Raw genomic sequence first — 17,617 nt, 5'->3', positions numbered from 1 at the left:
ACCTTGACAATAAATGTCTTAAAATCATAGACTGTCTCTTTTCATCAGGATCTGCCACGGGCAGCAACGGAACAGGCCTTTGCCACCTGATCTCCTGCAGAAGGCCTCTCAGCCCTCCCCGCCACGGCCTCCTCCAAGCCAAGCCTCCATCAAGCAAACCAAGGACTCTCATCCCTGAGGGATCCAACCAGAGTAAACCCCCTTTCCCCTTCTGCCCAGGGCTAGATCCATCCAACAGGCCCCCACTCCATTCTCAGCTCCTCCCAGCTCCCAGAAGATCCCAGCTTCCTTGCCAACCCAGAGACCCCCAGCCAGCTCCAGCTGGCCCCAGGACCTTAGACTATACTTCTCCACCCCACCCCCAGAGCAGTGAGTGTCCTGTGGCTTCCCATAGCCCAACACCTCCCACACACAGTAAAACTTCCTGATGGGGTAAACACAGTCAAAGCTCCCTGCATCCTGCATTCCCAAGTGGCCCAGGCCTTGTGGATGAGTGGACATGGGATCCCTTAACCCTGCAACTTGTCAGCTTGCAAAGAGAGTGGGGCTACAGGGATGAAGACTTTGCATCACTGCGTTTACCCCAGCATCACACATCCAGGAATCCTGATGGCTACCGGCAAGGAAAATACAGGCCTTCTTTTATACACCAAGCGCCACATTCAAATGTGTAAAATTTTAAGAACATTTGCATTAGAGAAAAGCAACCATCTCTCAGCCTCAGAGAGTTCTGATTTAAGAAATGTGAAATAGCAAGTGCTTCATTTATTAATAATTGTATAGTACTGATTTGTCTGCTCATTCATCCCCAAAACATTTATGATTCACAGAAGGAGTGCCCTTCGCTGAGCTCCTGGAATTACAGGAGAAAAGTATCATGATACCAGGGTTGATATAGGACTCACAAACTCAGAAAACAGAATCATCCTGGCTCTTGAGAAATGTCATTTTTGAGCCTGTTTTTAACCTCTGAAAATGGACTATATCCCAATTTTTCCTGGTGACCATGATGAGATATAATAGTCTCATTGTAATCCCTGGGACATTTTGGGCACTCAGTAATGCATAAGTCACTGCAATGGACATCAATGCCATGAAGGAATGAAATGGTGGTGGACTGCAAGGGAAGGGCCCAACACCAGGGAGACATCATGTCAGCTGTTAGCACAACAGCAGAGGCTTAGAGCATCTCTGCCTTTGTGCCATTTAGCAACTCCCAAGTGCCTATTAACTTGTCATTTGGAGACCTCCACTCAGGAATCTGTATCTTTTTCTGTACATGGTGACATCTAATGTCTAGCTTTTCATTTTCCCCAGCAGACACTGAAGTCTTCTAAAGAGGAAACTTGAGAGAAATTGAGAGTATGTAACCATTAAAATTAATTGCATACAAACATTAGCAATAAGATACCCATTCCCAACATGAAATATGGATAAGAAGTTGCTGAAACATTTATATTAAATTACTTTTGTAATAATATTTAACTTTGGAGCATTAAATATTTAGTGCTTCTTTCTTGCCATTTGCAAAGAAGCTTCCAGCACTTTGAAAGCAGAAAGAATCCATGTCACCATTTTTGTCTCAAGGGTGCAAGAGGATAGGTAACAGATCACAGCTCTGAGATGAGACCAGCAGATAACCCATAACTAAACATGAGGGAGCTACTATTTATTCAGCAGAACATTGTTGTCACTTTTAAGGAGTGTATCAGTCAGACTTTCCATTGCAGAGACAAAATACTTGAGGAAAACTTAAAGGAGGAGGTGTTTCTTTTGACTCTCAGTTGCGGAAATTTCACTCTCACTGTGGGCAGGGTGAGGTAGGAGAACAGAACCGGTTGTGTCATGGCAACCAGGAGGCGGGGGTCGGGGGGAGGTTTGAAGAGGCAGACGTTGCTGGTGCTTCTCTTTTTCCTTATTTCCTTTATTACATTTGAGCTTCATCCTGTGGAACGGTGCTACCAGTATTCAGGCTTAGCTTCCACTTGGGAAAGGCCCTCACAGACACACTCGGAGGTGTAGGTCATGTATCTCCTAGGCATCTCTTTTTTATATATTTTTTCTATATTCTTTGTTTACATTCCAAATGATTTCCCCTTTCCCAGTCCCCCCCCATATGTCCCATAAACCTTCTTCTCTCCCCCCATTCTCCAATCACCTCCCTCCTTTTTCTCTGTCCTGATACTCCCCTCCAATGCTAGATCAAGCCTTTCCAGGATCAGGACCCTCTCCTTACTTCTTCATGGGAGTCATTGTTATGCTAATTGTGCCTCCTAGGCATCTCTTAATCCAGGAAGTTGACAACCAAAACTCACCATTCCCGGTGAGAAACACTGAGAAATTGAAAGCTAAAGAATTTGAAAGTCTCACCAGAAAAGGAAATAGGAAAGCTAGTTGCATTGCCTATCTGTCCTCACACTCAGCTACCAGGGTTATTTAAGATTTTTGAGATTTCTCTTTGTTACTTTCTCTCTCTCTCTCTCTCTCTCTCACACACACACACACACACACACACACACACACACACACACCTATGACTTTTCCCATGCTGGTTGCCTCTCCCTTAAAGAGCCTTTCTGTCTATGGATTTAGTAAACTCTTACAGGAATTTTTACTTCCAAGAGACATTCTCAAGCACAACCTGTGATATCATTCTGATGTGTGTTGGGGTTTTGTCTAAGCTCCACCCCACACCTACCTGGCAATAGCCAGGTATGCCCCGCCCCAGAGATCTGGCCCACTATAAGAGGGGCTACTTGCTCCTCCTCTCTCTCTTTGCTCTCTGCTCTCCCATACTCTCTCACATCTCTGCCCCTGGGGCTCTTCCCCCCCTCCACGTGGTCATGGCTGGCCTCCACACTCTCTCTCTCTCTCTCTCTCTCTCGCTCGCTCTCGCTCTCTCTCCCTCTCTCTCTCTACCACTAACCCCAAAGTCCTTCATTGGTGCATTGGCCGGGAAGGAAAGGGAGAAGAGAGAGGTAGAGAGAGAGAGAGAGAGAGAGAGAGAGAGAGGTAGAGAGAGAGAGAGAGAGGAGGAGGAAGAGAGAGAGAGAGAGAGAGAGAGAGAGAGAGAGAGAGAGAGAGAGAGGAGGCCGGCCATGACAAAACCCCAACAATGTGGCTTCTGCAAACTTCCCATCTGCTGTGGGCATCATTCATCCATGTGACTTAAGCCCCACATCCCCCTCGACATGATCCACACTGTCTTCCTTACCAACTTGTGAGCTGCTTGCAGACAATTCACCAGTGTGTTCCAATGTCACCTGCTTTCCACACTGGAGAGTGGATGTTTAACAACCTTTTGGCAAACAAACAAATTAACAATTATTAATTGGCTCTGTGCTCTAATAAATGTGTTTCCTGGTTGTGATGCAGGCTCACCACAGGATACAATAGGCTTCATATGAATGACGGGGAGTTTATTAGGAATTCCTAGGCTTAATGATGAAGAGAAAATTCTTGGGAGAGATTAGGGCTCTTGTAATTATAAAGAATAAAAGCTACAGTCATTTAATTACAATCATGCTTTTAAAAACATATTTCTGGAGCTAGGGAGATGGGTCATTGTGTTCACTGTTTGTCATACAAGCACAAGGACCTGAGTTCAGATTCCCCAGTGACCACATAAAGACTTGGCATCCTCATGTGCACCTGTAACCCTGGGGCTGTGGCAGTGCAGAGAGGAGGATGCCAGGCACTTTCTGGGCAGCAAGTCTAGCAGTGAATGTGGGCTCAATGAGTGACCTTGTTCAAAAGATAAGACAGAGAGAGCAGGACAGTAGTGGAAAAGACTCAATATCAGCTCTGGCCTCTATGTACCCACACATATTTACATGCATTTATGCACATATACTATACATTACACATACATACACACATACACACACATACACACATACACACACACACACATCATAAAATTTAAAAATCCACTCCACACATTTTTCATGTCTACTTAACTCTGCACAGCCACTGGGCCTCTCCTCATCTCACCACTACTCACTCCAATGCCATCGTCCACTACAGAAGAAGCAGAAAGAAGGCAAGAAGTGACCATTTACAGTGCCATCTCTAAATGGAGAAAGGGGCCTCCAAGAACTGGCCCCTCTGAGGGCCAAGTAGCTAAGCCTCAGAACTAGTAGCTAAGCTACGCAGAGAGAACTGCAGCCTGACATCTGGCTGCCCCTTCCTTCCATCGCCTCTGGGAAGTCAGCTCTAGACCCAATCTCTTTTGAAAGATTTATTTAGTTATTTTGTGTATGCAAGTGCACTATCACTCTCTTCAGACACACCTGAAGAAGACATCCAATCCCATTTCAGATGGTTGTGAGCCCCCAGAAAGTTGCTAGAAATTGAACTCAGAATCTCTGGAAGAGCCATCAGTGCTCTTAATGGCCATCTCTCCAGCCCCTCTAGACCCAACCTTATGATTAGAAGCCATTCTTTCAGTAAGGCCATTCCCTCCTGGGTGGACCCCTCATCTACCATATGCCATTTGCTACGGCCACACAGTAGGATTCCCAGAGACACCAAATTGCCCTCTGGCTCCATCTGAATAGCCCAGGACATTTTTCAACCTACACAGTCCCCTAAAGCCCTGAGAATCCTGTAACTACTGTGAACTACTATAACCTAGGTGTTTGCCACAACCAAAGTCAATCATTCTCTAAATGAGAACAGAAATCTGTTACTACTAGGAAATGTTACTAGGAATGTTTATCTGGAACAGACTAATTCCAGATAGTCAATGGTCAGTTGATTTGCAACTTTGAGTTCTTTAGGCTGTGGTACCTGGAACCACAGAACCCCTGAGAGGGTGCCTGCTACCTGCTGTGTGTGAACACCTGGGCAAACTTCTCACTTTCAACTGAAGATTCCTTTCACCAACTTCCTATGCAACTGCAACAGCCATGCTAGTGTTGTTGCTTGTTTGTTCGTTTAAGGTAAGAATATTGTCATTCTACTTGGACGACCAAATATCAGAAAGACAACAACAAAAAGTCTTTAGCGATATGGTGGCTATTCACAAATGGACTCTATATGCTGTCTGTGCAACTGTGCAGGCCCATGGCTGCAGAGCACACATGAGAGATACAGGATTTTAGTGGCTTCTTACATGTGTGCATTCCCCAGCCTTTATTCTAAGCATGTTTACCTTTTCATTAGCAGACATAGGCCTCAGGCAACCTTGTTCTGTCCTCCATCTCCTCCCACTTCCTCAAGATGACTGTACCGGATATCTGCATTACCCAACCGACTCATTATGGCCCTGCTAGATACAGCTTATTCAAACTGTCTGCTGACCCACACTGCTTAGAGGCCGTGCAGATATGCTATGGCAACCATCTCCCTACCACAGCTGATTCCACAGGACTCACAAGCCCACCAATCAGGGCTCTTCTGGGAGACTTGTTTGGGTCACAGCAAGAGATTCAGTCTGCAAACCCCTTGGTTTTGCTATCTCTTGATGCCCCACCCACTGCTTGAAAATGGTCATCCAAGAGAGTTCTCCCTTCCCACAGCCTGTTGAAGCTCATTCTACTTTCAGGAATCCATGGTGTATCGAGTGTTCAGATACTCTGCTTCACAGCATTGCTCTGACACACCAGTGAGCAAAGCTAGGAAGTGCCTGTTTGGTGGGTTGGTGGGGGTTTGGGGACAGGTACAAGAGCAATAAGAGTGACTACAGCATCAGCGAGGATTTAAAAGAAAAAGTCCTGGTTTTTAGTAAGCCCTGTGCCAGACACACCTGCAGTAGACCAGTTTCTAGGAAAAGCACATTGTCAATATCCTCTTGAGTCCCTTCAGGGCAAAGGACAAGGCCAGCGGTTACAAGGACTCTCCATGGGGATGTCTCAAGATGAAGCAGAGGACTAGATTGAAGGTGCTCTTGCTTCACCCCAGGGAAGCTGCATCCACTGCAGGCAAAGGGCAGAGAGCTCCTAGAAGTGATGGGCATCCCTTCTGATCGATCATGCACTTCTAGCCACAGGGATTGATAAGCAGCAGCTGTTAAAGAAAACTTGGATTTCTTTTTTTTTCTTTTCTGTTTTAATTTATTTTTTATTAAATATATTTAATTTATTTACTGCTCCCCTGCCTGGTCTCCCCTGTCCCCGAGTTCTTCATCCCATCTTCTCCTCTTCCCCTTTGCTTCTGAGAGAGTGACTCCCCACCCACCCCCACCTCACCCTCACCAGTATCCCCCCTCCCTTCCCTGGGGCATCAAGTTTCTACAGGATTAAGTGCATCCTCTCCAACGGAGGCCAGACAAGGCAGTCCTCTGTTACATATGTGCCTGGGGTCTTAAGCAGCCCATGAATGCTCTTTGGTTGGAGGCTTAGTCTCTAGGAGCTCTGAGGGGTCTGGGTTAGTTGACACTGTTGTTCTTCCTATGTGGTTGCCATCCCCTTCAGCTCCTTCAGTCCTTCCCTTAACTCTTCCATAGGGGTTACCGACCTCAGTCCAATGATTGGTGAATTTTTTTTTAATGCAGAGTATCTCTCTATAATTCTAGCTGACCTGGAACTTGCTATATAGACCAGACTGGCCTCAAACTGACTGAGATGCACCCTGCCCCTGCCTCCCTAGTGCTAGAATTAAAGGTGTGTGACATCACAATCAGTGAAAGTTAGATTTTTATAAGCACATTCATGGAATGCTATGTTATATGCAGTATATGCTTAAAGCAACAAGAACAAAAATGGACCTGCAATCCAAACCTGGTCCCCGAACTGCCTATAATTCTCTCCCTTCGAACAAGCAAGTGGAAGATTCTAACCTTGGTCAGGGAAACTAAGCCAAATGCCAAGTCAGTCGGCATGGCACCCTCCTTCCCCCATTTAAGCCCTTGTCACTCTTGAGCCTTTTTTCTATTTGCATGGAAATGAGCCAAACATCCAGTCCCTAGTCTGAGAGTCCTGCCCCACCTTTAACTGCAACCCTGACAAACCACCAATTCATTCTGCCTGTCTCAACACAGAATATGCCAAGCACTGCATGCTGATGGCTTTGTAACCACTATGGGGTGCATAAATGTTCACTGGCTGGAAGGAGGCCTGATTGCCCAGCATGCCCATTTGTCTCTTGCTTTAAAATGATCAATCATTTTCTCAGATTTCAGTGAAATGGCCTGAAAGAAGAAAGTAAGAGCCCAGAGTCTGAGTACAGGGACAAGCAGCCTGTTGCAGAGGTGCTAGGGAGCAGGTAGCCTGCTCTGGAACACCCATGGCCCTGAACCGTGTGCTGTTGCTCAGAAGCAGAAGTAGCCTCTCAGAGGATCGTCTCCCTGCAGGCATCTGGCTCCAACCACGTCTCGTTTGTAGACCTGCAACAACAGCTTGAACCTTTTCTTCTCAGAGTCCTTCCCTGCCCACCACCAGCTTCAAAAGTATCAGCTCTATTCCTGCATTTGGAGCCTTCATCCTTCAGCAATCGCTGAATAAATACAGCAAAAGCCTCCTAACCATTCAGATCCTCCCACCCAGCAAGCCCTTCCTCAGTAGTCCAGACACATGGAATGAAGAAACAGTCATCCTACATAGGAAGTACTCAGCTGGAACATTCCAGTGACCACAGCCCAAGACACAGACGCAGCTGGAATATGTTTGCCAGTCCAGCGGCAATGAAACTGCTTCAATTAGAGAAATATACAGAAAAAAAAAACATTAAAGAAAGGTGTACCTTCACCTTTGCTATTAATTTACAGTAAGCAAATGTGAGTACACTAACAGTGGTAAGGGAAAAGAAGGAGAAACCCCGGCAATGGGCATTCAGGAAAAGAAAGAGTGGCAGAGCAGGAGGGGAAAAATGGGATCTTAGCTACATAGGACACTACAGTTCAGAGAGTCTGGATGGAAAGTACAGAAAGAAGCCCTCTTTTGTGAACTTCTTGCAAACTGAAAACTACTTTTAAAGCATTTTTAAAGAAAGCATCAACAATCTTGCATGCAGAAGCTAAGAACATGTGCCTTTTTAAAAGTAAGTCTGGAGGTAAGGAGCTGTATAGTGGCTCAGGGTATAAAGTGAGTACAAGCGCTTGCCACCAAGTCTGATGACCTGATTTGGATCCCAGGCCCCACATGGTAGGAGAGAGCCATTCCCAAAAGTTGTCTCCTGACTTCCATGAACACACACACTAACGCGGGCACACACACACACACACACACACACACACACACATATATAAATGCAATGATACGGTTTGGGGAAGGGGTTGGAAACTCGACTCATCTTCCCCTTTTATCTCTGCCCATCATAAAGCTCTGGAAGAATCCTTGCTGACACCATATTTCCATAGTTGGCCATTCTGACTTTGACCTGGTGCCTTGTTCTTACAATCATCCATTCATCAGATTTACTGAGCACCAGGCACTGTGTTGGTTGTTTGTAAACATTAACCCTAATCACATTCATTTTCAAAGTAGATATCACTAACTCTATTTTAAGATGAGACTGAGGAGAGCTGATGTGTCTAATATGTTGTATCTGATGTTGATTTGGGTAGGATTTAAACTTACAAAGTCCTTTGATTTCAAATCCCAGGCTTCCGTATGTGATATCACTTACTTTCCTTCTTAGTCAGATTCTTTCCATAACAATTTCACATGTAAAAACACATGCTGACTACTCTCATTCCCTACCCTTTCTTAGCTCCCCCTACCTTTGTCCATATCCCTGTTTCCCTACAAATATCTGTCTCGCATTCTTCTCTGCCTTGTATTATAACCTACTAATAGCCAGGGATGTGCTGTATCCTGACCTCAGGATTAGTGCCTGGTGGGCCAACAATGGATATACAACCAAAGAGCTCTCCAGGGTCTGTCAGTAGCCAATAATTCAGCAGTAAAAGGTAAGGCCTCATGAACCTTTCCCTATCCATGACTGGTTGACAGAGCCAGTCTTGTATAGTCTGAATGTGTGTCCCACCCCACCTCATGTCAGAAACTTAATCTCCAGTGAAGTGCTGCTTGAGATGGGTCTTTTAGGATGTGTTTAAGACTCCATCTCAGATATCTCAGACGAGGATCAATGCCATTAGTAAAAGGGCTGTAGAATCAGGTTGATTCACACTTGTCCCTCCACCCTCAAAATAAACTAAGATATGGTTTTTGGGCCAACATGTATTTGAAAAGTTGGAAATTTTTCATCCAAAAAAAATCCATCTGTACATTTTTCTTTGAAATATCGAAGAATCTGTCAACTATCACCATGCCCACCCCCATTCCCACCAAGCTGCAGCTTAACTCCCATAGTGAGAACGCCCTATGGTCGCCAGTGTGAAGAAGAAGCCATCAGTTCCAGCTGTCCTCAGCCCATTCTTCTCTCCCAGTATGCTTCCCACCCCCATCCCCCACCCCGAGCCGGCCCAGCCCAGCTCAAGGATGAACCCACCAGGCTCTTCACTGGAGTCTGCAATCCTTGCTTTAAACAAACTGCTTGGCTTACAGAGTCAAAATGCCTAGATGTGCTCATTCTTTGCACCAAAGAATGAAAGAAGTCTGCAGCCCTGTTATCTCCAGGCTAGGGAGTTTAATAAAACCCAGCTAACACTGTGTGGATTTAGCCCTAAGCATGCCAGGGGCCATGATCATGAAAGCAGAACAAGGTAGAGAAGGAGGGGGGTGAGACATAGCACAAAGAGACCGACTGGAAGTGTGACCCTCTGCTGCACCAGGCTGAGCTAAGCTCTTCAGTGAGCTGTTTCTGTGAGGTGAGGGAGAAGCTGGATTCTTACTGAGGGGAGATGCCAGGCAGGAATTCCTGAGCAGGTCTACTGGATGATCCTCTGTCTCATGAAACTTTAGCTCCACTCACTGGCTGGCTATAAATTAAACTCTAAGAATGCTTAGGAAGCCAGTAGGCAGCTTATGGGGTTCAGAAAGAGGGTGACCAGAGAGGCCCCTTTCCCGCTGAAGTTGTCCATGGCTCCCTGAGTCCTCAGTTTTCTTTCCAGTCTACTCCTGAGACCTCACCTGTCTAGAAGAAAAGGTGATTCCTGCCTGAGCTACAATTACTGTCACACACAGGGCAGGCTCCAGATTTCACATATTCTTTAAGAAATATGGCTACAGGACTGGGATGGAAGCACAGTGGGTAAAGCACTGGCCTTGCAAGCACATAGGCCTGAGTTTGATCTCCCAAAAACCCACATAAAAAGGAAGGAAGGGAGGAAAGAAGGAAGGAAGGGACGGAGGGAGGAAAGAAGGAAGGAAGGAAGGAAAGAAGGAAGGAAGGAAAGAAAGAAAGAAAGAAAGAAAGAAAGAAAGAAAGAAAGAAAGAAAGAAAGAAAGAAAGAAAGAAAGAAAGAAAGAAAGAAAGAAAGAAAGAAAGAAAGATAGCACCTGAGGAAAACTGGTCAAGACTGTCCTCCAGATTGTGAGTATGCACACACTACCCTAACACATCCATCTGGACTTTTCTTCTCTGTAATCTGGGTGAATGTACCCACCTCCCATTTACTAATTAGCTATACTACTTAAAGAAAAATAGATCCTTAATGAGAGAAGGATGAAAGTAAATGCACATCTTTGAGCAATTTCTATGGGCTACGTGCTTAAGATTTGCTATCTTCTATGGTAAACCTCATGACCCTCTCATTGTAAATAAGAAAACTGAGGCTAAACTATGCCAAGCAATCTTCTTTGAGCCACAAGGCACCAGCCAGGAGAAGTCTCTTCAAATTAAGGCCTCTGTTTCTACAATCCACACTGCCGCCACCTCTCAGCAGTATATATTCTATGAATGAAAACTCCCATTTTCATTAAGCAGTGGCTGTAATTTTTGAAGAGGAAGAGATTTCAGAAACAGCCTAGCCATTCCTCTCTCTCTCTCTCTCTCTCTCTCTCTCTCTCTTTCTCTGTGTGTGTGTGGGGGGGGGGTTGTCTGTGTCTGTATCTGTGTCTGTTTCTGTGTCTGTGAAAACTAGCACACTTTGACACTTTGATTCACATCATCTTTCTGGCATTTGTCTTAGGGTTTCTATTGCTGTGAAGATACATCATGACCACAGCAACTCTTATAAAGGAAAACATTTCATTGCAGCTGACTTGCAGTTTCAGGGGTTTAGTCCATTACCATCACAGAACGAAACATGGGGGCATGCAGACAGATATGGTGCTGGAGGAGCCTAGAATTCTGCATCTTGATCCCTAGGCAGCAGAAGGAGACTGGGCATAGCTTGAACATACGGGACCTCAATGCCTGCCCCTACAGTGACACACTTCCTCCAACAAGGTTACACCTATTCCAACAAGGCCATGCCTCCTTATAGTGCCATTGCCTATGAGCTAAGCATTCACACACATGAGTCTATGGGGACCATACGTATTCAAACCACTACAGCATCCACACTAGTTAAAAAGAGAAAGGAAATAAAACCTTGTCTATCATGCAGAGTTCCCTGTTTGGTAAATAGAGCAGAAGTAGTGCAAGTGAAGAAGCTACTGAGCCGGAGGAATTACCCTGAAGGGCACTGCTGCATTCTGGCAGGGCTGCAGCATCAGAACTCTTTAGCCAATGCTTGTTTTGATGCACACATTTCTGAAAGGTATAGTCACAAAAACCTTAAACAAAGCCTGATTCCAAGGAATAGAGGACAGTGAAGAACGTCTTGATTTTAGAAACAACACAATGCATTTGAAATCTTAACTAGTAGGGATGTTTGGAACAAGAAAGTGGTGTGTGTGTGTGTGTGTGTGTGTGTGTGTGTGTGTGTGTGTGTGTCCTGTCTCCACCTCCCCTGCACTGGGATTATGTATTAGGCCATCAGGCACACTCCATTTTTATGTTCTCAGGATCCAAACCCAGATCCTCATGCTTATGTTACAGACATTTTATTAACTAAGACATATTCCAAACTCCAAGAAAGAGACCATTTTAGTTTCCATTCACTCATCTGTAAATTGGGAAAATACTAATTCTACATCCCAGGACTCAATGTGAAGGGAAGTGTAAATTCTATAGTATTATTTGCCCATCCTTAATGCCTAACAGAATATAGAATGGTTTCTTCTTGCTAGGGGTTCATGTATTTCAAATGAGAAAGCCCAGCGGAGATAATATTATGGATGTGTGTTAGTGAACTCAGATTTTGTTATTTCAGCATTTGACCTGTGGTAATCGGGCAGTGTCTGAGAGTTATTCCCACACATCTTAGATCACAGTGGTGAGTCTATTACTTACTATCAGATTTTTATAACAAGATACTCAGCAGAAACAAATTTTAAAAGGAGAGATTTATTTGGGGTTACAGTTTAAGAGAATGGTGTCTGCATGGTTGGTGGGGTACCTCTTTCTTCAGCAGTAGGAATTTGTAACACCATTTAGTCTATAGTGATGGCCAGGAGACAGGAAGCTTGATTGGAATCTAGACTAGGCTATTACCCCCCAAGACCCACTCCCAGGTTAACTACCTCATCAACCCACTCCCAGAGATACTACAACCTCCCAGAACAGTAGCATACATTAAAGACCAAATGTCCAAATATGTAAGCCTTTGAAGAATGTTACAAAGAAGACAACAGAGATATCACAGATGAGACAGGTTTTAAGTACACGCGGAGTCACTGCACACAGTCACACAGCCAGGGCCCTACACACTTACTTGGAGAACCATTTTTACAGGCTGTCCACACAATGGTACTTGCTTTTCCTAGGCCATGAACAACCTTCATGACCAGTGACTGAAGTCTGGTCAAGCTTGTTAACACCAAATTAAAATGGATTTCCCTGTGACTGCTCATGATAAAGTATCATTGGTGAAAGTGGGAAATAGATCATTTTCTAGCCTACTTGTGCAAACCCCTCATCTAAACAGAACAGAAAGCTGTCTACTTTTATGCAGAGTTAGGTAAGAATTGGTTTTGTGAAATAGAGTCAATAATCATTGACCTCACAGGGCTTTTGTTTAAAAAAAAAATCAAACATCATCAAGACAGCATAAAATCTATCCACAGGTAAAGACTTGTCATTACTAAGGTGAAGAGACTTACAGAGGACCTATCTGAGGGTTAGATTTATGGACTCAGCCCTAATAAATAGGTAGCCCATCGGGAAATACAACCTTCCTTCACCTCATGTCCTAGAAGAGCAAAATACGACAAAGCCAACAGGAGTAAGACATCATCAGAGCCATGACCCTCAGCCGTCCTGTACATGAGGATATCTGTGAAGCTTTAGAAAGATAGCAGTGAGCCAGCTAGGGTGTATGCCTGGACTTCCAGGAATATCAGGGGTAAAGATATGAGGGTTCTCTGAGGACATGAATATGATACAAGTCTTAGTAACACATCTCTAAATAAATGCATTTAAAAATGCAGTGATACACATTCTCCCTCAAAGATTTGCTCTAGTCATCTGAGGGTAATGTCCAAGTGTCAGTATTTTTAGAAACTTTCCAAGGGATTTTAATGTGCAGGTAAAGCTGAAACACAAAAGGACTGTTTTTCTAGTTCTTGGTTTCATCTGGTCCATGTCTACATCATCCAACTCAAACTGGAGCCCATCAGAAGTCTGCCATAGGAGCTTCAACCTCAAAGGTGTTCTTACATCTGTAAGGGTTCTGCAATCACCAGACATTTACATGGCCCACAGCATTTGCTTTTCACAAGAGGGATTCTCTTACGTCCCTTTTGAAAAGGAGGGAAGGGTCCAGGTTCTGCATGTTCAATTCTAACAGGCAATTCACCCAAATAAAGTAGAGCATGCTTCCATCAGTAGGGAGCCTCTGGGATGGGAAGTAGTCTATAAGGAAAGGAGTTCCAGAAAGAATCAAAGGCCTGATTTTCAAAGTCTAGCACTCTAGTCCTAAGCATGCCCCATGTGAAACACTTTGACCTATTTATTAAATAGTCTGGCTTCCTACACTCTAAGGCCTTTCACCAACAGAGTCTATGTACAGGATATGTCATCAAAGGACTTTGGAGATGTCAAAATCCAGAGATGGCATGAACTCAAAAAAACAAAATCAAACTTTTGAGTGAAAATGGTGTATTTGCTCTCCCTGTGGCTATGCCAGCCAATAAAACACCTCTCCAGTGTGTTTGGCAGATCTGTTGCTCATCCTGTTCTCCACAGATGAGATCTGAATTGTACAGCAAAGAAAATAGAAACTAACAGGCAGTCTTTAGTGTTAGAGACTTGTACTTTTCAACTGCTGTGATAAAACTCCACGACTCAAGGCAACTTAAGAAAGATAAGATTTATTTTTTGCTTACCATTCTAGACAGATATGAGTCCATCCTACCAGGAAGACATGGCAGCAGCAGTCATGGTGGCAAAAGCAGAAAGCACATCCTCAACTGAAAATATGACGCAAGGAGTGGAAACAGAGTGAGACTATTAACTCTCAAAGCCTATTCCCAGTGACAAACTTCCTGAACCAAGGGCATACTTCCTAAACTTCCCCAAACACCATCGCTACCTAGAGACCAAGTGTTCAAATGCCTGAGCCTTTGGAGAAAATTCTCATTCAAACCTCCATAGCATCTTTCACATATCCCTTATGTTCAAGGCATATGACTTTCTATGCATTCCTTGAACTGAAGAACTTTTGTCTCCTTCACTCTCTCTATTCAGCTGATACAAGATGACTACCTGCCTCATAGACTCAACCTTTCCCAAGTGCAGGTCCTAATGCTATACTCCAACAGAGATGTTGGAAAAATGTGAAAGAAGTGACTTATCTACAGATCTAGCATGAGATCCAATTCAATCAATAAACTTGAAGTAGGAATCCAGACTATTCTATATATTGTTCTAATGATACAAGGCTCAAAAGATGAAGAGATCTAATTAGGCACTGTAGCCCTAAGTCAAAATTTGCCCCCTCTTTCTCCAGAGGGTATAAAATGGACCATATACAAAAGGAGACATGAAGGTCAGAGGGGGGCTGAGGATAAAAATTCTAGCAAGGAGCCGGGCAGTGGTGGCACACGCCTGTAATCCTAGCACTCTGGGAGGCAGAGGCAGGTGGATTTCTGGGTTCGAGGCCAGCCTGGTCTACAGAGTGAATTCCAGGACAGCCAGGGCTATACAGAGAAACCCTGTCTCGAAAAAAAACAAAAAAATATAAAAATATTAAAAAAATTCTAGCAAGGAAGAGAGAATGAGAAAAGAGAAGGGGGAAAATGAATAAACTTCATTATATAAATGTATGAAACCTTCGAATAATTAAAAACTATCTTTAAAACATCTAAGGAGGTAACAAGTGAGAAGTTCCTGACTCCTTGTTTCTCCAACTAGAATTTCTTCTACACAGTGTCTGTTGTGCACCAAGACATAGTGAAGAATGTCATGTATTCTAAAGATTTTCATACAAAGGCAACTTCATGTTTCAAGCATGTGTCAGGAATTGCATAATTAGCATGATATTCTACCTCCATGCCACCATATTTTGTGCTCAGCTTTGGAATTCTACCGGGAATTTCTCTTTCCAGGTGTGTTCACTCCTTGCCTCACAAGAAGATGTTCAAAATGGTTTGGGCATTCACTTTCAGTTATAGTAAAGCAAGAAAGAGGTACAGAAAAAACTCCATCAAATATAGACATCAGAGACAGAATGATAACTGTGGACAATGGAACAGCATGAGAAGAAGTGTAGCATGGTGCTAATAGAATATTAACTTTGGAAACAAGGAGGCTGGGCATGAATCATCGCTAGGTATGAACTGACTGTGACTCTGGCCATGTGCTTGATACCCTAGTCCTCTGTTCCCCTAGACCCAGAATGAAGATAATAATAGTACCTCTCTTCTCCAAAGACTGAAAGTCTCCATAAGACACTGTGCATCTAGCATCTGGTACAACACCTAGAACAACATATTGCCAAATGGGAAAAATTGTTTGAGTTTCCACTTGGGTACCCACTCATATTGAGCAATATTATCTTCTCTGAGATAATAAAGTACTTTACCTTAGGAAACAAGAAATGAGAAAAATCACATTAGAAATTAATGAAGTGGAGATATCTGAGCAGTAGAATCAATCCATCAAATGGTTCTTTGAAATGACAAATATGATTGAAAATTCCCCAACCAAACCAACCAAAAGAACAAGAGAAAAGACCCAATTCAATAAACTCTGAAACTAATTGATAGTAATTTATTATTTAATAAATATTATATCATATAATTTATTATATAAATATAATATAAATAAAATTTAACATACTACATAATATTATATAAATAATACATAAAATTTAATATTAATAAAAGTATCATATTGCAACAAATGCGAATGAAATTTAGACCATCACTAGAAATTTACATTGGAAAATCTGTAATAAATGGGCATGACCTACCAAATTTAAATCAAGAATATGTAAACAAGCATTAAGATTGAAACAGTATGGATCTGAGCATATATATTATAGTTACATAGCTTGATGTTCTTCTGGAACTTCTAAAAGTAGAAGTATGGGTGTCTCTGACTTTTTTTACCTACTCTTGGGACCCTTTTCTTCCTACTGGAGGTTGTCTCATCCAGCCTTGATAAGTGCCTTGGTTTGGGCCTAGCCTTATTATAACTTGCTATGCCATGTTCAGTTGATATCCCTTGGAGGCCTGATTTTTTTCCGATAGAAAATATAGGAGTATAGGATCTAAAGAAGAGCATAGTTAGGGGAAGGAAGGAGGGAGAGGAAATGGTTGTCAGGATGTAATATATGAGAGAATAATAAATAATATATATGTACATGCATGTGTGTGTGTGTGTGTGTGTGTGTGTGTGTAAGACTGAAATAGTAGTGCTCACTTCGGCAGCACATATACTAAAATTGGAACGATACAGAGATTAGCATGGCCCCTGCACAAGGATGACACGCAAATTCGTGAAGCGTTCCATATTTTTTAATAAAGACACATGCTCCATTATATTCATAACAGCCTTATTTATAATAGCCAGAAGCTGGAAAGAACTCAGATGCCCCTCAAAGGAGGAATGGATACAGAAAATGTGGTATATTTACACAATGGAATACTACTCAGCAATTAGAAACAATGAATTCATGAAATTTTTAGGCAAATGGTTTGATCTAGAAAATATCATCCTAAGTGAGGTAACCCAGTCACAAAAGAATACACATGGAATGCAATCTCTGATAAGTGGATATTAATTAGCCCAGAAGCCCTGAATACCCAAGGTACAAATCACATAACAAATGACTCCCATGAAGAAGTATGGAGAAGGTCCTGATCCTGGAAAGGATTGATCTAGCATTGGAGGGGAATATAAGGACAGAGAAAAAAAGGAGGGAGGTGATTGGAGAATTGATGGAGAAAAGAAGGTTTATGGGACATATGGGGAGGGGGGATCCGGGAAAGGGGAAATCATTTGGAATGTAAACAAAGAATAAAGAAAATAAAAATATAAAAAAAAAAGACTGAAATAGTAGAAAAATATTTCCCATGAAGAAAAGCCCAGGAATGGATTCACTGATAGCTTTTATCAGTGATAGAATTTTAAGGAAAATCTAATACTAATACATCTCAAAATACTCCACAAAAAACAAATGGAAAGAAAATATCATCCTCATTTTATGAAGCCGTACCTGATTCCAAAACCAGAGTACACAAATGAACAAACAAAGAACAATGATTAACCTGTTTCTCTGGTG

At 43.0% G+C, this 17,617-nt stretch overlaps 2 non-coding genes across 2 annotated transcripts; one reads left to right on the top strand and one right to left on the bottom strand.

The window, feature by feature from the left end:
- Window positions 1–7,465: 7,465 nt before the first annotated feature.
- Window positions 7,466–7,544, bottom strand: LOC127686591 (small nucleolar RNA SNORD66). The gene has a single exon (XR_007978191.1). It is a non-coding gene; the product is annotated as a small nucleolar RNA SNORD66 (small nucleolar RNA).
- A 9,203-nt stretch (window positions 7,545–16,747) lies between these two features.
- LOC127686476 (U6 spliceosomal RNA) lies at window positions 16,748–16,851 on the top strand. The gene has a single exon (XR_007978108.1). It is a non-coding gene; the product is annotated as a U6 spliceosomal RNA (small nuclear RNA).
- The last annotated feature ends 766 nt before the right edge of the window (window positions 16,852–17,617 follow it).

Source organism: Apodemus sylvaticus, chromosome 5 (genome assembly GCF_947179515.1).
Source record: "Apodemus sylvaticus chromosome 5, mApoSyl1.1, whole genome shotgun sequence".
NCBI classification, from domain to species: Eukaryota; Metazoa; Chordata; class Mammalia; order Rodentia; family Muridae; genus Apodemus; species Apodemus sylvaticus.
The sequence above is the reverse complement of the archived record's forward strand: the minus strand, read 5'-3'. Positions and strand labels throughout refer to the sequence as shown.